General features: G+C 35.5%; 1 long non-coding RNA gene across 1 annotated transcript; it reads left to right on the forward strand.

Moving 5' to 3' along the window:
- The first annotated feature begins 2,243 nt into the window (after window positions 1-2,243).
- LOC118355066 (uncharacterized) lies at window positions 2,244-14,203 on the forward strand. The gene is made up of 3 exons (XR_004816741.2): window positions 2,244-4,137; window positions 4,222-4,317; window positions 13,888-14,203. It is a non-coding gene; the product is annotated as an uncharacterized LOC118355066 (long non-coding RNA).
- Window positions 14,204-22,087: the final 7,884 nt, after the last annotated feature.

The raw sequence follows: 22,087 nt of genomic DNA on the forward strand, positions 1-22,087 counted from the left end.
CATTTTCCTTCTTGTCTTCGTCATCTGAAAGAAATAATGAAAATGAGGAAGGAAAGAAGGATGAAAGGAAGGAGAGAGAGGGAGAAATGAAAGAAAGAAGATACAGATCAACATAGGCCGTCTGAAACATTCACTCAGGAATTCAAATATAATAATGGAAATAGAAGTCAGGCTCTTCTGTTTATCATATACGAGCATATATATACCTTTTTGTGGAATGCTCACAAATCAAATTCAATGTAATGACATTGGCTTGAGAAACTACAAGTTCATTGAAATGTGTGACAGGAAAGAATATATGTTGGTGGCATTTTTGACCCAGGATTCAAGGGCAACTTTGAAACTCTATGCCTACTTCATGAAGCCATAGATCACAAGGAAGATGTTCTCATAAAGAAAATGTGGCAGGTTAGGTCATTCTCCTCCTTCCAGACTTCCTGGTTAAGTAAAAGCACGCTCATAAAACATTCACAGCATATTTTCATAGGATGTCCTATCATGTAGGTCCTGAAAGGGAGGGGAGAGAAAGTATTTGATGCTGATTCCAGAAATAGTAGCTCTAAGTGTTTCTTTTGAGAAACAGAAAGAGAGACAGGAGACAGAGAGAATGGCCCAGGTTTACTATGTATCTCTTATATAGCCTTTATGAGTTTGGGGGGGAAGAACAAAGGATGGATTTCAGGTTAAATTCCAAAGTTAACTATATGTTAATGAAAATGTAGGGAATAAAAATGATGAGATAAAAAGGTTATAATCTCAAGCAAAGCAGAAGTGGTGGGTCTGGAATATGATGGTTAAAATTATATAAATGAGATGCTTAGGAACATAAATTACCTATCTTCTCACTTTATGCAATGGTTTGCATAGCTTTTTACTTCATTTTAAGACTGTCGCCAATTGGGTTTAGTAAACATCATTTTGCAAACCTACAATAAAAATTGGTTTTTAGAATCATTGTGAGGAATACAGAAACAATGCTCCTTCTAGAACTTATTCTGAGCCCTGGGTTCATTTGCAGTTCTATCATTGACCCCATATGAAACAGAGAACTTATTTGCTGTTTAGTACTTTCTTGAAAAACAAAAGAGAAAGTAGTTCCATTGCTTTGAACTACCTGAGAAAATTGCCATAATTTGCCACTTCACAATGCAAGGCTGGATTTCATAAGTTAGATTCTGACCTCAATGATGAGTTTAAGTGCCAAGACTTATTTTGACACATTATTTTATGTATTTCAGCATCTTATCATCTACTAGGACATTACCAAAACAAAATCTTTTTTGAGGTAGGGAGGCTTTTTCCATTTTCATATTTCTTACATTCTAGTTCTTCATGTTTCCTAAAGGTAAATAATGCATGAGAAAACCTGCAGTACCTTGACTAGCATTTTTCTTTAAATATTAAATATTGCTTTGGAAAATGTTTGAACTACGAATAGTTGTGCACAATAATTTTCTGGTTGGAAATAAAGCCTGATATTTATCCATTTTTCCTTTGATGTCCTAGCATACTAATGCTATATAGAGTGGTTGACTACTGAATTCCTCCCAAAAGTTATGAAACTTACAATTTCATGAAAAAACAAGGATACAGATACTCTTTGAAAGAGTGTTTTACATGTTTAGTAGAAGGTTGTTATTTTTTTGGCAGTGGCTTTGGTTTCTTACTGATGTAGTTTTCACAACTAAGGATAGGCTTGATTTTTTTTTTCAATAAATGTTAATGACAACCTCATATTAAGTCCACTAATACTTAAAGGAAGTGATTCCATGGATAATACCAAAGAGCACTTCATTTAAATTGCTATAAACCTTCCAAAGGACAGTTTAAATTGCTCCTACCTAAGGTAAGTATTTTATTTGAAAGAGTCTACAGCTTTATCCAGATTTTCTACAAAGATTGAGAAAAATCCTCAATTTATACAGTTGAGAACTTGATAATGAGGAAAAAAATTACAGTTGTTTACAAGTAAGCTAAAATAGGTGCAATCACAGATGTCATTGAGGTAAGACATGAGCTGTGTTCTATCTTTTTTTTTTTTTTTTAATTTTTTTTTATTTATTTATGACAGTCACACAGAGAGAGAGTGAGAGAGAGAGAGAGAGAGGCAGAGACACAGGCAGAGGGAGAAGCAGGCTCCATGCACCGGGAGCCCGACGTGGGATTCGATCCTGGGTCTCCAGGATCGTGCCCTGGGCCAAAGGCAGGCGCTAAACCACTGCGCCACCCAGGGATCCCATGAGCTGTGTTCTAAAATTGTTCCAATTCATCCAGAATACTCAGTACAACCTGTTTCCTCCTTTAAGGTAAGGTATTCCTTTAATGTCTCACCATTGGGGACTTTTTGTTTTTTTAAAGATTTTATTTATTTATTCATGAGAGACACACACACACACAGAGGCAGAGGGAGAAGCAGATTCCATGCAGGAAGCCTGATGTGGGACTCCATCCCGGGTCTCCAGGATCACGCCTTAGGCTAAAGGCAGGCACTAAACCGCTGAGCCATGCAGGCTGCCCCATTGGGGCATTTTTTCATAGATATCTCATAAACAGCATAGGATGAGTGGTAACAGACTGCATGCTGGAGCCAAACTACCAAACTTATCAACCATCTGATCTGGGAAAAGTTGTTCAATCGTTCTGTGCCTTAGTCTCCTCATCTTTAAATAAGGATAAGAGTAGTGCCCACTAAGCAATAAATGGATTCATATACACCAAGAATCAAACAGTGTCCGAAACATTAATCGGACATAACATTAATATTATGTTGATAAAATACTTTATCAGTCTTATAATTTATTGTTTTGGGGTGCACCAAATATAGATTTTAATAGGTCAAGGCAGGGAGAAAAGTCATCATTCAATACCTTTCATTCCTTTAGCAAATATTTATTGATGACGCACATTTGAGTTTTGAGATAGTTAGGAGGATCAACTTGAAACTATTGATGTCATTAAAGATTTCAGAGGCATAGTGAAAGGAACCTATCACTGTTGCCCATGTCCCAGGCCAATCATTTAGGATCTGTGTGTATCTGATAGACAGAATTAAATTTCTTTTGAGAGGAACTTTTTTTTTTTTTTTTTTTGTGGGGAAGTGGCCACATCTTTAAAGACATTTTATAACCAATCAAATCATAGTCAGGGCTCCACTTTAATAATTGAGCCAATTAGAAAATATCAGGTTCTATGAAGGTATAATCTGAAATAATAGTTTAATCACTTTGTATAAATAATGCACTTATTAGGAAATTTGCCAGATATCCTATCTTATGTGCTTTTGGTAAGTAGTTTCGTTGACAGCCCAACAAGAGCTTATTCTGTGTTGGCCTCTGTACTAAGTTAGGCCTAGTTATTCAGAGACGAGCAAGACTAGTTCCTCCTGGCAAGATGCTTACAGTCTCACAGGCGGAGACAGATGAATGCAAAACTAATGTTAATACAAAATTCACTGCTATACTTTTATAAGGTGGTGTTCTGGACTGTACAAAAGGCAGTGAAAATGTCGTTAGCTTAAACAAGGGGTTAGGAAAAAACAAAACAAAAAAAAAAAAAAACAAGGGGTTAGGTCATAAATATTCGAAGAAAAGTTTACCATGTCTGAGCAGATGAGCATTCTACTGGAATATTCAAAATCCTTCTTAGTCATCCTACAAAGTTTAGGGCCCGTTTAGATACACACAGTCACATCTCTTAATTTGCCACAACCGTATATGTGTGTAACTATGTAAATGTGTCGTGCTCCTCCGACTGGCGAGACCAGGACACCTGCAGACTCTATGTCACCAGTGTGAGCAGAGCTGTAGTGGGGAGGGGAAGGAGGGATGCAGAGGGGGAGCACAGAGAATCTTCAGGGCAGTGAAACTATTCTGTGTGATACAGGAGGGGAGGCAGCACTTTACCTTTACCCTGTTTTTCTTTTTCTTTTTTTTTTTTTTTCTTCTGGGCCTGAGAGTTAAGCTAACATAAAACAGATTAACAGGAGAAAAGCACAGGAACTTGTGCAAATGGAGTGGCCCGGGAGTCCTCTTAAGGAATGAAGACCCAAAGAAGTGGCAAAAACCTACGTGCCTTTATTATTGAGCTACACAAAGAGAGGCGATTATGGAATAATAACTATACAGGAAGCTAAGGGAGGTAAGAATTGTTTCAAAAAAGTTTGTTTTTCAGAATTCTTTGGCTGTGATTCCTCTTCACTGGAGATGGTTGCTTTTCTCCCAGGACAGAGAGGCCATCTTTCACATGGGAATTTGTATCGCCTGTTTTCAAGAAGAAAAGGAAGATTAGAATGCCATTCTGACATCCGCTGTTATTCAGGTGTCTTTAACTTAAGATAATCCTCATGCCAAAGGGGTGTAGTTTGGGATGCCATGATCTGCCACTCTTCAAAACTGTGATGGCAGATACATGTCATCATATATTTGTCCAAACCCATAGAATGTATAAAACCAAGAAGGAACCCTAAGAATAACTATGGACTCTGAGTGATTATGATTACATGGGTCCTCACTTGTAAGAAATGTACTACTCTAGTGGGGGATGAGGATGGGGGTGTATGTATATGTGTAGATAGAACTTTTATGGGAAACCTCTGTACTTCCCTTTCCATTTTACTCTGAACTTAAAACCACTCTAAAAAAATAGTCTACTAATTTAAAAAAAAATGTATGTATAATAACTTCTGAATCTCTCAACCAGACTGTTGCAGTAATCTCCACCCTGTGTTTTACTCATTGGTTTCCCCTCATCCTCTTCATTCTCTTCACTGATTTTCTTTTCTAAAATAGAAATGTCAGATCACTTGTTTAAAAATCCTTAACGTTTAGCTTGCTGTTACTTTTAAGATATGCTCCAAATTCTTCACTGTATTAGTTATCCATAGCTGCATAACAATGTAGCCACAAACTTATTGCCTTAAAACAATACGTTTATTATGTCAAGAATAATACTATGTCATAATAAATATGTTTCTGAGATGCCTTAGCTGTGTCCTTGATTCAAGGTCATCTCAAAGGCTGCAATCAAGGTGTAGGCTGGGGCTGCTATCTCAAGATTTGAACCTTGAATGGGGAAAAATCTATTTCCAGGTTCACCAGGCTATTGGTAGTATTCAGTTCCTGTGGGCTGTTAACCAGATGTCATTCGCAGTTCCTGGTTGGCTGTTGGCTAGGGGCTGCCTCACTTCTCAACATGACTATTTGTTTCCTCTAAGCCAGCAAGGGAATCTTCTGAAAAGATGAATATTACTCTTATGTAACATAATCATGTATATCCCATCACCTTTGCCAAGTCCTCCTGGTTAGATGCAAGTCCTAGGCCTTGTTTACCCTCAAGAGGAAGAGATTACACAAGGCTGTGAATCCCAGAAGGCAGTCTTAGAGTCTATCTGCCACAGACTCATTAAGTCATCCAAGGTCCTTAAAAGCTACTCTTAAACCTCATCCTTCTCTCTACCCCAGGAGTGCCTATTTTAGTCACACTGGACTGCTTATTTCTCTAGGAATTGTATTGGAGCGCACAAAAATCTATTCTTTTATTGCCTCCATGTTTTTCTCCTGTTGTTTTCTGTGCCTGAATTATGCTTCTACACCCCATTTGGCAAAATCTTACCAAATAACTTGTGCAGACTTCAACTCTAATTAGAACTCTTATGGTCCTATGAGGCTGAATTAACAGCTCCTTCCTCTGTATTCCTACACTTCTCCTTCCCTCTCTCTATCTCTGTCTCCAGCTACTTAATCCTGATTTCATTAAGGCATAGTTTTTAATCCCACTGCATTTTAAGTATACTAAATGTAGATAATGTTCTACCGATCCTGAATCCTCAGCACCTGGCACAAGATCTGCAACTCCTAAGGACTTAAACATTTGCTAATGAAGTAAACAAATATTATGCTAACTTGAAATGTTTGTGAAAATGAATTGTTGAACACTCTGCTGACCAAACTATTGTCAGGGCAATTTGATAATTCAATGCTTTGCTTTAAAAAAAAATTATACCTTTGCATTTCAAACACAACCTTATCTCTTTCCCAAAGTTCTATAAATTAACTGAATTGCTCAGACAAAAATAAATACATAAAATAAAACAAAATTAGCTAAGTACTGTAATCAAGCATAAGCTATTTTTCTGTCTGACATATTTTTTACATTTCATATTTACTGAGGCATAGTAGAAATGTGACTACCTAAATAAATTATATGATAACCTGTTTTCATCCCTATGCTCTAAGAAATTATGAAAAATCATTTACTGTTATTTCACTATTATTTTTAATATTTCAAATCTGTGTTATCAGTGTTTCACATATTAATTTCTTCTCATGATATATGAATACTTCAAAGCTTGAAAAACTTAAATAGCAGATCGAGGTCTTTTTAATTCAGTCTCTTCGAATGAAACTTCTGTATATTTGAACTACAACTGTTCTAGTTTTACAGTAGGCAATGAGCTAAGTAATAAAGATAACAATATTTTTTCTGTTTTGGGGGAATGAAGAAAGTCACATAAGGACAAGTTCCCAGGTAATTGAAATTAATATTCTTTATTGCTAAACTGTTTTTATTTTTATCACTGGGAAGAAAGCATTTCTTAATTGGACTATCCATAGTCTGGCCTCTGGACCAGAGTTTAAGGTAATTTGAATTTTTAAAATAAATATCAATCATAGCACAGTAGCGTGCTATAACTATACTTTTAAAACCTATTACAGGGAATCTAAGCTACAGACCAAAATGACTATGATTTTCTTGTTTATGCCTGTTTTATGTTTCTTTTTAAAATGTGCTTCCTACCTGTCAATCTACCTGCCCCTAGTATTGCCCCCTCCTCCACCTCTTCTTAGAAATTTGGATACATATATCCATTGAGAGTTAATATAACACTGAAATAACTTTAACGCTGATTTTAATGTTATTAGTAATAATAGGGAACATTGAGCTCTTCCTTTGTGCCAAATACTGTTCTAAATCTAAATACTTTTTAAATATGTATAAACTAAATAATCCTTACAAAGACTATGGTGTAAGATAAAACAGTAGAGAAGTAATATTTCACTAAGCAGATGACCTACCTTGTGTAAAATAAACTCTGGGGTAAGAGAGAATGTAGTTAGATGCAGAAACAAGTCCGGAAGAGCTAAAGTGGAAAGTGTCTGGAGAGAAATGGCTAAAAGTAGGAGAAATGGCTTAAAAGATAGGCATGGGATGCCTGGGTGGCTCAGTGGTTTAGCACCTGCCTTCAGCCCAGGGCGTGATCCTGAAGACCTGGGATCAAGTCTCGCGTCAGGCTCCCTGCATGGAGCCTGCTTCTCTCTCTGCCTCTCTCTCTCTCTGTCTCTCTGTCTCGAATGAATGAATGAATGAATGAATGAATGAATAAATAAATAAATAAATAAATAAATAAATAAATAAATAATAAATAAAAGGCAGGTCAGATCTTTTAAATATCCCACTCAAATCTCACATTCTAGAAACATTCTGTGATACTAATGAGCACAAATAAAGCATCCTTTTTCTTTTGTTCTTTAAAAAAGATGTTCCTACTTTGTATTATGTTTGGCTATTTCTGTAATTTGCCTTCATTAGTTTGGCATTTTCTCAAGGATCAAACAATATCTTTCTTTTTTTCTTTTATTCTTTCTTTCTTTTTTTTTCAAAATACACTCCAACATCAGTTACAGTCTTTTATGTTATAAATGTGCAATCAGTGTTGCTGAATTTATGCCTGCATTGCTAAGTTGCAATTTGCTGGAAGTATGGTCTTTAGTATAAAATGACTTCCTTGTTTCTTTCCATGTTTCATTTGAGTATGATTATCTTACCTCTTTCCTGCATTCATATTTACTTCTTCCTCCACTTCATGCACCAACTCCCCCCCAACTTCCCACATGCATATTTAATCATATTTTTCATCAGAAAATCTTGCAAACTCCTTCAATTTAATAATATAATCTAGTTATGAAAATTACTCAGTCCAAGAATGCATTGACATTGGATTCTCCTCCAAAGTGAATCTTGTCGGTTTTCTTCTTTAGACATCAGTGTGTATTTTCACTTTAAACATGAGAGTGTGCTGCAGTTTCCTTTGATTTGGTTGCATATTTGCAAAATTAAATGTAAAGCAAATGTAGCTTTGTAAAAATCACTTCTCCCATAAAACAAGATAATGTGAGAGGGGAAGAAACAACATAACAATTAGAAGCAAACTGTCTTAGCAAGGTGATGAATTCTTTGTACAGTAGAAATGTATAATCATCAAAGAGTTTTATCTCTGTCTGAATGCTACATCACATAGGCATGTGTAAATGCCAACACACCTGCCTGAACATTGAGAAAAACACAAAGGCTCCATCATTCATTCTTATACTGGGCTCAGTTTTTACCCTGAGGTGCTGTAGGCACTCATGTAGCACCGCATATTTTAAGACATTCAACACCTTGCATGAGTGTTCCTGCGCCAGAGCAGATTATTCAAAATAATAGCCTGGAGTGGTGCCTGTACACTTCAGAGGACTGCCTAACCCATTGTTTGTTTCAAAAGAGAGGCAGGTCCCTGAGAATAGATATTGCCAATCACATTTCAGTGTTGTACCAAATCCTCTAAGGAAACCAGAAGGTTGAGAGAAAGGTAAGCATTTTCTTGCTAGAACTGCATTAAACATTCTAACCTAGAAAGGGGAAAACCAGGAATAAATAAATAATCCATTGACTATAAAAGAGCATATTGATAATCTAATCAATTGAAGGTAAGAAAAATGTTTCTGCCAACCTAAATTTTTTTTTATTGAAAGAAGAAATCAATGACAAAAAGAAAAGAAGAGAGAATATTTTCCTCTAAGAAATTATACCAGAAAAATATCTACAAGAAATTTCTTCCTTCAGATTGTTTTAGTTTTGCTCCAACAAAAAGCTGCTGTTTAATATTCATAGTTTTTCTTGTAATCAAATTTGAAGAACACAGTGGATGATGTTGTGGGGGTTATGGGAAACTGTTAGTAATGGTACAGTTGAACTAAAGCATCTTCGATGTTTGGCCTTCCACATCTGAAAACATATATTAACTTCACTAGACTAAAACTGCATGACTAGTCAATATGACTCTAAATCAGCATTATTCCTCCTTTCCTCCCAGGAAATGTACACAAACAACAGTAAAAATATGTAAAATTCATTTTCAGAGAACCTAGGAAATATATGATCTACTTCTAAAAGGACATAGAGTTCCTAAAAAGCAGCTAAAGAACTAAATGCATGTGGGAATATTAGAAATAAAGAAGCTTAGAAAATAGGAAAGGGTTTAGTGGTGGCAGACTTCACAATGTACTGGTAAAACTCTGCTTCTCAAGGTTAAGGACTCATCTGAAATTCTAGCCAGATTCCTTGTTTGAAATAAAAAGTGAGAAAAGTAGTGTGAGCACATTTGTAACAAATGCCGTCCCAGAGTTGGTTTGGATGGAAGAAAGAGAGACATCAGGAATCATATAATAGAGCCATACTGATGAGTAGCTGTCCATCTCTGGACAGCAGAGAAGAGAACCTCTAGGTTACACACCCTAGAAGGCTACCCTGCTCCCTTTTCTTTTACAAGAATGAACTCCAAGTAACCAGTGTAGGAAAATTCAAATCATTCAGTAAGAATTAGTAAAAGAAAAATGGAAACTGGCAAAAATTGATACAAAGATACTGCAAGAAAAATGGCAGAAAACAGTGGCAACCAACAAAGGAGAGTCATCAGAAAGAGTACAAAGCTACAGTTTTTAGTATGAAAGACGTCAGGTAATACTATTTCTGTAACCTTGAGAAAATTACTGGAGTTCACATTTCAACCAACCAAGAAATTCCTTTTTTTTTTAAATTTTATTTATTTATTCATGAGAGACACAGAGAGAGAGGCAGAGACATAGACAGAGGGAGAAGCAGGCTCCATGCAGGGACCCCAACGTGGGACTCGATCCCAGGACTCCAGGATCACGCTCTGGGCTGAAGGCAGGCACCAAACTGATGAGCCACCCAGGGATCCCCCAACCAAGAAATTCTATAACTGGAAGTACTGTATAGCAAATGTGTAGTGAAAATTGAATATATTCAAATGAAGAACTAATATTTAAACAAATTTGGAGAATACTGACAGAATTAATGTAAATAGTACCTAAGTACTTAACTGATAATAATTCAGCAATAAGACAACTTATATACAAACTGGGAAAACAAGAAAGAAAGAAGGTAGAAATAGAGTAAATTTCCTAATTGTCTCTTGTGTAATAACTGGAATACTATTCTTTCCATTGTTTGTCCAGATATAATTTGCATAGAGAAAAAGTGTCATTTTTTTCACATTGTTGTGCATTTTGACAAATGCATGCAGTTTTGTAAAGACCATTGTATCAAAATATGGAACGATTCCAACACACACACATACACGCACACACAAAATCCCCCTCTTGTAACAGCCATTCCTTCTAACTCCATATAGTTTGTAGTGTTTTGAATCTGGCTATTTTTATTTAGCATAAGCCACTTGAGATACACCCATGTAACTTTGTATGTCAACAACAAATTCTTTTTTATTGCTGAATAGTATTCCTTATATGATTCTATCCCAGTTTGGAATAATTTATTCATTATCCAAACCTAGGAAACTTTTATTTGTTTTGAATTATTGGTAAATAATAAAATTGCCATAAAACATTCATGTACAGGTTTGTGTTTGAACAATTTTTTAAAAAATTTCAATTAAATAACTACAAGTGAAATTTCTAGGCAATACGATATCTTTATAAGAAATGCCAATTTTTTTTCCCATTTGTCTGAACCATTTTGTGTTGTCACCAGAAATGAATGGGAGTTTCAGTAGCTCCACACCCTCTCCAACACTTGGTACTGTCAGATTTGCTTGTTTGTTTTTTGTTTTATTTTAAGTTACTCTAGTTTGTGTGAAGTAATATTTCATTTTTGTTATAGTTTGCATTTTCCCAATTCCTAATGATATTGAGCATCTTTTCATGTTCATTTGTCATCTGTATACCATCTCTAAAGTGTTTGAGTCATTTGTCCATTTTTTAAGTTGGGTTGTTTCTTTACTAAGATTCTAGAGTACTTAATAGAATATGGATACAAGTCTTTTATCAAAAAAAAAAATAATTTGCAAGTGTTTTTTTCCCAATCTGTGGTTTGTCTTTCTAAAAACAGAAGCTACTACTTTTAAGGAGGCCATTTTATCAACTTATTTTCTTTATAATGTTTTTGTGTGGTCAAACAAAAATCTTTGTTTAACTCAAGATCACACAGGCATTGTCCTGTTTATCTTTGAGAAGTTTCATAATTGTAGGTTTTAGAGTTAGTTGTACAATCCATTTTGAGTTATTTATTATGCCATATAAAGAGTGAGGTATTAATTGAAGTTTATTTTATGCATTTGAATATCCAATATTTTCGGTGTCTTTGTTGAACTATTTCTGCACTTTTGTTGAATATCAATTGACTTTATATGTTTGAATGTATTTCTGTATTCCCTATTCTCTTCTATTTTTCTGTAAGTATATCCTTTTCAAGATCACACTGTCTTGGTTACTGTAGCTTTGTAATAAATTCTTAAATTAGGGAATAATGAATCCTTTCAGTTTGTTCTTCTAGTTTGAAACCATATTGGTTTATTAGTCTTACACATAAATTTTAATATTGGCTTCCAGTTTTTGAGGAATACTAGCTGGGATTTTTATTGTAATTCTATTTAATTTGCAGATGGGTTGTGGGACATTTAACATCTTTAACTTTTCTCTGTTCCTTTAGCTCATTTTTTTAACTTTTTTTCATGTTCATGGTTACTTTTCTCATATGAGCCGTTTGAAAGCTTCTTATTGTGTTTGTCACATCTAACGATTCCCATTTAATTATCTCTTAAAGTTTCAACTCTCTGAAGTTACTTATATAATAATGCTTTTTGTTCACCTTCTCCACTCAAGACTTAAACATATTGATCACAGTTGTTTTAAATTGTTTGATAGTTCCAATATCATAGACATATCCAAGTCTGTTTTATTAATTTTTTTTCTCTTGAGAGTGTGTTGGTTTTTCCTCACTTTTTGTTTCTCATAACTTCTTCTTGAGAACTAGACATACTGTATAGGGCAGTAGAGACTATGATAGATAGCATTTATGCCTGAAGAATGGAATCACCCCATCCTTTATTATGACGTGAGAGAGTTATTCCTGTTGTTCCAGTTTAGCTTCAGCACTTGGCATGTACTATGTCAGTGATATCAATGACTGGGACCTTCTAAATGATGTTGCCTTTTCCCTACAGGAGACCTCTAATGGTCTAGGCTTACAATGTGTTTCTGTCTTTCCCTGAGTAGAGTTTTTGTCTGTTCCCTATCCATAGATTCAGTGGGTCCTTCTTTGTTTTATACGCTCCACAGCAGATTAATGCTTTGTTCTATAAATGTGATAGGGGAGTAGAATCTTGACAGGGCTAATGCCTTTTCTTCTACTATAGCTGCTCTTGTTTTTCTTCCACCCTGAAGCCCAATGGAGGTATTCTTGCCTATCTTATCCTGCCCCAAATATTCCTCATGGATCGCCCACCCAACACAAGGGTTCATGAAGGAAACCTTCCTAGTGGTTGAAAATTCTTCTATGTGGTTCTTCTAGCAATTTGGTACTATTACAGTAGCCCATTTTTATGTTAACCTTGAGGAATTCATTAAAAATTTTTATCTGATTTCTTACAGATTTGTAAGAATTAAATTGGGGAAACAAGCCCTTTCATGCTATCTCTCCTTGAAGATCTCTCCCTTAAATGTGTTGAGGTTTTATTATGGTACAATCTATAATCAATAAATTTCCATATGTAGATATAATACTGACAGTATTTTCTCACCGCAATGCAGAGCCAGAGAACAAGCTTAGAAACTATTGACAAAATATGAAAGAAAAAAAATGTTCTATAAATTTAAAAGTCTGTAACATTCTTGAGTCAAAAAGAAATATAAAATAAAAGAATTAAGGGAGCCTGAGTGGTGCAGTTGTTTCAGCATCCGATTCTTGATTCCAGCTTGGATTCTTTTTTTTTTTTTTTTAAGATTTTATTTATTTATTTATTCAGAGACAGAGAGAGAGAGAGATAGAGAGGTAGAGACACAGGCAGAGGGAGAAGCAGGCTCTACGCAGGGAGCCCGACGTGGGACTCAATCCCAGGACTCGAGGATCACGCCCTGGGCTGCAGGTGGTGCTATAGCGCTGCGCCACCTGGGCTGCCCTCACCTTGTGTTCTGATCTCGGGGTAGTGAGATCAAGTCCTGAATCAGGCTCTGTACTCAGCATGTAGTCTGCATGTCTTTCTCCCTCTGCTCCTCCCTCTGCTGGCATGCTCACTCTTTCTAAATAAATAAATCTTTAAATATATATATATATATATATATATAAAATGAAATAATTACATTTAAAAAGAACGTATTACATATTCAAATGTATGTGGTATTACTAAAAGTGCTTCTAGAGGAAAACTTAGAGCCATAAAAACTAACATCAATGAAAACATAAATGGAAACAAGTGAATCTAGCATTCAACTAAAATTTTTCAAAATAACAATACAACAAAACAAAGAAAATATTAGAGAAGTAATAAATAATCATGGCAGGAAGAATTCCAAAATGGCCTCCCAAGCTTTTCCTCCCTAAACCCTGAGACTGTCAAAATGAGAGCTCTTGCTCTGATTATGTTATATTACTATAAAAAGATTTTGTTTTGTTTTGTATTATTTTGTGGGTGTATTTATAGGAGACTAATCAGTTTTAACTTTTGGTTAATCAAAAGAGAGATTATCTGGGTGTGCCTCTCCTAATTGCAGGAGACCTTTAAACACATTTTCCTTTCTCTGGTAGCAGAAGGGGAATTCAAAGAGTCAAGAATTTGATGTACTGTTACTACCTTTGAAGATGGAGGAAACTGCCCTGGATGGACTTTAGAGTGTCCTTGAGGAGCTGAGAATGACCTCTGGCCAATAAAAATACAAGCAAACAGGAACCTCACGCCTGCAACACCAAGGAACTGAATTTTGCTAACAACCTGAATGGGTTAAGAGAGTGATTCTGTCCCAGAGCCTCCGGAAAACAGCCCAGTCCAGTCCAGCAGACCCCTTGCCTTCAGCCTACAAAACTCTAAGCAGGAAGCCTACCTGAGCCTATCTGGATTTCTGACCTAAAGAGCTTTGAAATAATAAATGATTTTTGCTGTATGGTGCTAAGTTTGTTGCAATTTGTTACATGGCAACAGAAAAGTAATGGAAAGAGAGAATGGAATTTAATGAGTTAGACAATGGAAAAGTAGAATGAATAAATAAATAAGCTGCTACTTTAAAAAGTTTGCAATACAGATAAATCATATATAAACTAAGCAAGAAAAAAAAGGAGGGAGACCAAATTCACATTATGTTGCTTGGGGGAAAATAATAACAGAAATGGAGGAAATCAAAAGAAAGAGAAGATATTACTTTGCAGAACAGAGAAAAGACAACATATATTCATTTTACTGCATATGCTTAAGTAAACTCTGGAAGAATACAGAAGAAATTATTAACTAATTAATGATTAACTATTAACTAAAGCAAGTGAGGCTGCCACTGAAAACTGAGTCAGTGACAGTTGTGGGAGGGAATATACATTTTTAAATATCTGTGTATTTTGTTCTTAAACTATGAGGAATTACTTCCTTTTGAAAAAAGTAGTGATTATAAAAGAAGTAAGTGGAGAAATAAATCTTACAACATAACTAGATTACTTTTTGACCTATACCACTGTTAGTGTGATTTAATTACATATATTTCAATTGATCTCATTTAAAACAAATGTAATTCTTTTTATATAGTTTTCATTACATTAAAGTAAATCTATGACAGGTAATTGTCAAAGCCTACATACCTTCAAACACCTAGGGAGTGTTTTTTTGACAATACTTCTTTTAATTAAACAAGGTGTCCTTTGGAACAGCTAAGATAGAAACATTTAGAAGGCTCTTTTCACTCCTCTGTGGAAAGTGTGGGAAATGAATAATGGACACAGGTAATTAAAATGAGAGTTTTTGAATTACCTAAGATGACATTCAGCAATACCAAGAGGACATCCTAGGGAACATGCAGAAAAATCAAAAGTCTTCTTAATAGGTATGGGAAACAGGACAAGAACAAGAAGGACTCTTTTATTTAGACATGATGATAATGGTATTCCTTCTAGATTTGGTTCCTTGGTAAGAAAGAAGAGCTTCTTGTTATGTGGAAAAGGAAATTATTCTAATAAGATTAATACATCAGGTTGATACAAATAAGAAAGGAATGCGATTGTCATTGCTTTTGTAACTTTTTATCCTAAAATATATCATGAAGATAGAGGAGGATGTGAATGTCTTTATAATGAATATATGCAGAGACCATATGGTAAAACTGTAGCTCCCAAATGGCATCAATTTCTAGATGGCGCTTTAATTTGGAATATTACTGATAACCTAATTTTGGATCTGTTTCAAATCCATCATTGTGTTTATTTCCAAAAGAATCAAGGGAATGCTTTTTGAGGAAAAAAAAAAAAGAAAGAAAGAAAATCAATCTTCACTCTGATGGTTATTGAATGCATTTAAGAAAAATATGCAAATGATACAGGTTACACGATGTGTAATGATACATGGCATGAGGAAAAAATGATACATGGAATAGTAAGAAATGATGTCTGAGAACATACTGATACATGTTATTTTTTATAATGTTATTTTTTTAATCCAATTTTTTTTTTTAAATGAGGACTCTCTTTGAGAAAATGATTAGGTAAAGGAATAATCGGACATAGTAAGTTCTTGGAGAATATGTGTGCTTATCATGCACACACACACACTCACACACATTATAAGTTTCTTTGTTTTTTTAATAGCCAAAGATGGACGCAGGTAATAAAAAGCCAACTCAGTCTCTACTTACAATAAAGCCCTAAAATAAAGAACAAACCTTATTATAAGGACATGAAATTTCCAATGAAAGTATAATTGGCTTGCTGCATTTTAAGACTGCATTACTGAGCTACATTATTGTTGTAACTTTATTACATACATTTAAAATTGAGCTTATTCTAAAGCAGTTTGGATTCTCTGTCTCTTTCTGACTGCTTCATCATTCAGCCTGCCTCTTCACCCCTATCCCTGAAAAGAGCTCCCTTTACTGATTTCTGAAACACTGGGTCAGAGTTTACTCTCAATTTCCAAACAGTGCCACATGGTTTCTCTAGGATTTTCAGTCATAATCATTGCTATATATCATATATGGACCCTCACATTTCTAAAAATTTCTAATTTTGTTAACTATCAGTTCTCAGCTAATAATGCAATGAAGAAGATATCTCCTTGTCATGACTGTTCGGAAACTGGAACATGTTCAAGTATATGAGTGTTCAAAGTCTTCTGACTTTGTTTTGAAATGGCTAGAATCGGTCAGGAAAAACGAGTTTTACCAAACTTGCTGTTATGTGTTATACATATATACTTGTATATTCTTGTTTACATACATACTTATTTACATATATGCTTTTTTACTGTAAAAATTTGTCATGATCATAAAAGAGCTTGATCATTTTCATTTTAGTTCCATGCTGATGAACGATAACCAAAGCAAAACAAAAATGTTCTGCTTGAGAAAGAAATGTTTCATTCTAAGTGTAAAAACTATCCTGAAACAACATTCAAATTTGACATTTGAATTCAACATTCAACAAACACAAAACTTAGGGATTAACAGTTTATGATTCTACTAATCTAAGTTTAGGGTACTCCAGATTTTTTATTCAGACTGTCTGGTCTCAAGTTCTGATCCACTATGTGACCCTCAGCAATTTCTGAACTGTAAAATGAAACAAAAACAAACAAAAAACAAAACATACAAAAAACCCAAAAAGCAAAATACAGAAAAAACACTTCATAGAATTGTTATGAAGATTAAAAGAGATAATACTTGAAAAGTGTTTTGCATAGTGCCTGGCAAATTAATTAGCACACACTTAATGAATGTATTATTATTTTATAAACATAAGAGTCATCTAGAGAAGACCTGAACCCCCATGTCACCTTCAGGAACAATTTCTCCTCCGTTTTTATGTGAAATGGGAAAGGCAGGCTGTGAAGGTGAGCAAAAGAAATAAGACCAAAGAAATAACTGTGCACAAAAGCCCGGAGACTTCTCATAGTTAAAGGCTTTGGCGATACAGTTCTATGTAATCTCAACACATCCTTATCCCATGAAAACTTCTCCAATTAAGCTTCACAACTAAAACAAACAACAACAAGAAAAATCATAATTTTCCTCTCTTTTGCCCTTACTCTTTGCAGTCACACCTCTTTAGATATATGAACCTGGATGCCACATCGATTTCCTCAATGCCTTAGGGCTCAATGACAATATGGTTATAACCAAAATGTTCTCCCTATATGCCACTAAATTTCTTAGAAATATTTCGGTCCTTCTCCTCCTTCAACCTACTCGTTACCAATCTAACCCTAGTTTACCTGAGACCTACCTCTTACAACAGCATTGGATACAGTAACAACTCCCTCTTACTTGATTTCCATAGCCTTCCCTATTTTTACTCCTACCTCTCTGGAGTCTCTCTCCTTGCTGATCTTTTCTGCAATTTTCTTAAATAGTCATGTTCTCTTAGCTTTGTCTAAACCCTCTCTTTCGGCTTGATCCACATCAGTAAGATCTATATTTTCTGCTTAGACTTATCTCCTGAGCTGAGAAGTCTGCCCCAAAGCCTTTTGAAATAGCTGCCTAAATGTTTCAAAGTACCTCAAAGTCAGTGATTTCAAACTGAATTATTTCACCATCCCTTAACCTTTACAATTCCTGCTCTTTTAAATTTCTCCAGCTCATGAAATGGTCACCAGCTGTCTGGCTACTCAGGCAAGAGGCTGAGGAAGCATCTGTGACTCCTTCCTATACCTTAGAACCAACGTCTAGTCATCAATCACTAAGCCCTATCTCATATCTCATAGTGCCTATATCTACTCCGTTCCATTCCTGGGACTGTCATCATAGTCTAGCCGCCAACATTCTACCTGGATTACTGCAAAACTACTTGCTTCCCCTTGCTCCATTCAGGCTTTCTCCATTCATTTCCTACCCTTACTAAAATTGCTACTCTTTAAAAACGAAAATCTCTGAATGTTTTCCCTTAATACAAACTGTCTTATGCCTCTCTGTAGTTCCTAAGATGAAGAACAAAGCCATTTTGCAACTTGACCCTTGCTTACATTTTTCCAGAGTCATCCTTTGCCACTTTCTTACATTTGTTTTGCTGTTTGTGTAGTTGCCCTTTCTGTTGTTTCATGGTCTTTTCATAGGTTGTTTTCCCTGTCTGCAGAACTCCCTTTCCTCTAGTCTCTAATCATCAGGCGCCATTGTTGTCTCTCTTAAGTTTAATATCACTTCTTTGGGGTAGGATGGAGATTTTTCTCTCATGAAGGTATGTCACTCCCCACTGTCTCAACCACCTACTGGATGTTCCCATTATACTTCGGAGCAGAGACTACTATTTTATTCTCCCAATGTTCATTATTAATAGGTATATTTTAATTAGTAGAACTCTCATGTTCTAGTATATAAACATGGAAATCCAGCCTACAACGGCATTTCCAGCTTCCCATTCAATTCCGAGAGGCCATGTAATTAAGTTTTATCTATGAGTTGTCAACAGAACTAATGTATGCTACTTTCCAGTTGTGCCCCTAAAATGGAATATGGATCCATACCTCTGGCTTTTTTTCCTTCCTTTCTTTTGATGGGAAGGTAATGAAATCTAAAACAGCCAGCAAGGACTCAGAGATGGAAGCTACATATTGTCCCATGAACCCCAAACTATTTATCTTCTCACATTTGTATGTGGTTTGTATCCCTGTATTTTCGAGTCTTGTCATAGCAGCTTAGCCTGCACTTAATTCATACTATATTTCTTTTATTGTAACCTATATTACATTATATTATGATTTATTTTTAATGTCTATTTAATATCATACTCCATGTTTGAAATACCACAATGTTCTTGATGCTAGATAAAGAGGAATTAATGAATGAATCAATCAATTAAAGGAAATCTATAAGGTAAAGTTGCAGCATGGTGGAAATTGAACCTTAGCAGTCTCCTGATTCTTAGTCCACTACTCTTTACATTTCAAAACATTATTCCCCACAAATAAGTGTCCCGGATAGCTTGAATGCATAACATTGCTAACCCTACCACCTATACAGATATCTAAGAACCTTGTGCTGAATTAAAGTTCCAAATATTTCCTTGCAGAGATTGGATGATCCAAGTAATAGGACCCCTTAAATCAAGGTTCAACTCGGGCCATTTCTTGCTGACATGCTACATTTCCTTTTTGCATTGAGTGAGATTATACAGCACACTGAAATGATACCTTCAGTACTGAATGATTTGGCATTCAAGAGAATTAAAAAAGGCTTTCCTTTATGGTTAAAAAGTAAATTACAAAAAGAGGGATGCTGGCAGGCAATTACTCTATAAGCTATAGAAATGAAAGGGATTTCGCAATGTGAGTGGTTTAGATTCATATAATGTGAAGAGCTGTTGGCAAGTGGGAAATCACTCAGCAATCTAAAGGAAAGCACTGAGGCTATGAATGCAATCTGTCTGTCTCTCTCTCCTTCTCCCTTTCCCTCTCCCTCTTTCTCTCATGCACACTCACACACCCTCACACCCTACATGCACTAAATGCAGATGTTCCCAGGTGAGGATGCTCAAAATGTATTATATTTAAAAACAGCTGAGAATATATATAATCTGCCTATTTGGTATCTAAGAAGATAAATATTATAGAACTAGAACTAAAATAAGATCATCTTTATTCTGATGATATTATGTAATGGAATTTAACATCTAAAATTAGTAAGTATGATGACCTTGGAAATACCTTGCTATGGATTGAATTGTATACCCTCAACATTCATATTTTGAAATCCTAACCCCCACTTACCTCAGAATGTGACCTTATTTGCAATAGGGCCTTTGCAGATGATCAAGTTAAGATGAGGTCATTAGGGTGGGCCCTAATCCAATATGACCAATGCCCTTATAAAAAGGGGATTTGGGGACACAGAGATGCACAGGTGGAAAACATATATGAAGATGAAGACAGATGCATCAGGATGATGCATCTACAAGCCAAAGAATGCCAAAGATTGCCAGCAAACATCCAGAAGCTAAGAGACAAGCCTGGAACAGATGCACCCTTGCAATTCCTGGGAAAGAATCAACCCTGCTGAGATCTCATACTCAGATTTCTACTCTCCAGAACTGTGGGACAATGGATTTCTGTTACTTAAGCCATTCAGTTTGTGGTTCTTATTACAACAGCCCTGGCAAACTAATACAAACCCTGATGACTTTATGATTATTCAAATGCCATCTTTATTTATTTTTTTAATGTCTGAAAAAACTCATGGTCAGCTCAGCAGAGCCTCCCAATGCTATACTCAGCATTACTACCAAAGAAAGAGCATCAAGAAGAGCTAAATATTTTAATTCTGTGCTGGAGGAAGCATGACTATGTAATGGTCAAGGAGCCTAAAAATTATTTTTCAGAGTTGTGACATATCGTTGTGCAGCCTGAACACTGCCCAACCCTAGAGGCTGCATTCCAGGCTGGCAAGGATAAGCTGGCAGCTGATGGTAGTCAGATTGAGTATCTACTCATCTCAGCCTCACCACAGTCCTAGACACCAAGGCTGAGTACCAGGTTATAAGGCATCAAGTTGTACCCTTGTTCATCTTACAGTAAAACAAGCAAATAAACATATTTCTCTGGTTACATGTCTTAACTAAAGTGGGAAAACAAAATAGACTGACATTTCAAAGAAAGTGAAAGATCAGCATTCTTGTTTGTGTCTCACTGGATCCTGTGTTTTAGTTTGAGAACCCAGCTTAAGGCATTATTCTGCTAAGGTACAGACACTCCTGGGAGGAGCCATTTAAACTTATCAGTCATTAGCACCTCCCTGGGAATGTGCTTATCAAATACACTGCAGCCCTCAGGCAGGTGGTGAGAGCAGGCTTGATTTAAAAAAAAAAGAGAGAGAGAAGGAATGAAAAAGTATCCAGAGCAAGGTATCTGGAGAAGGCCTATCCTGGGATTGACCCCAGATCATGAAGCCTGTTCTTACTGACATTCTTGTAATAACTTTATCTTAAAATTGGAATTATTTCCTTTTCAATATATCAGAAAAATCATAATATTTTTACTGGTCTCCTTAAGCCTCTTGGTTTCAAGCTTCTTCCCTTACCTAGCACATACTCTTAAATAAACATTAGAATTGATTCAGCAATATCATAATCTTTATATCCGAAATTTCATTGCTGTTGTGATATTAGTTCTATAAATTAATTATTGTTCAATAGGAACTCATGTATTTCTCCCAATGCCATGTGTGCATTGAAACAAACATGTTTAAGGAAAGTATAAAGGTACTTATTATGAAAACTGTTAGCATCTGAGTCACCAGTATATTGATCCAAATATGAAACAAGAGGAAAACTCGACCCCAGAATCAAATGATCTAATATGCAACATACTACTTGTGTGGATTTGGCCAAATTATTTAACTTCTCTCAGCCTCAGTTTATCTCTGCCTATATCCCAGTCTTGATTTGAGCATTAAGAATAGTGGATGAGAAGTGATTTGTAAATGACAATGTCTGGTTCTGTAAATACAAAGCATCAAGCATCATTATCAAATCAAGTTTACCACAATTAGGAAACTTCCATGAAGATAATTTTCATGTGTGTGAGTGTGTGTATGTGTGTGTGTACGTGTGCATGCGTGCATGCCTGCACATGTGAGATAACTCAACATTCTGAGTTAGATTTTACTCTCGTGTTTATACATGTGAAAATTGAAGCTGAGAGCAAAGAAATTTGCACAAAGTTATGTGGTTAATAAGGGAAGTCTCAGGCTTCAAATCCAATTCTAAACAAATTGTCAACACACCAAACAAAAGTTTCAGTGATTCTCATATTCCACAGTAGTACTTAAAAAGG

This window comes from Canis lupus, chromosome 6 (genome assembly GCF_003254725.2).
Source record: "Canis lupus dingo isolate Sandy chromosome 6, ASM325472v2, whole genome shotgun sequence".
NCBI lineage: Eukaryota > Metazoa > Chordata > Mammalia > Carnivora > Canidae > Canis > Canis lupus.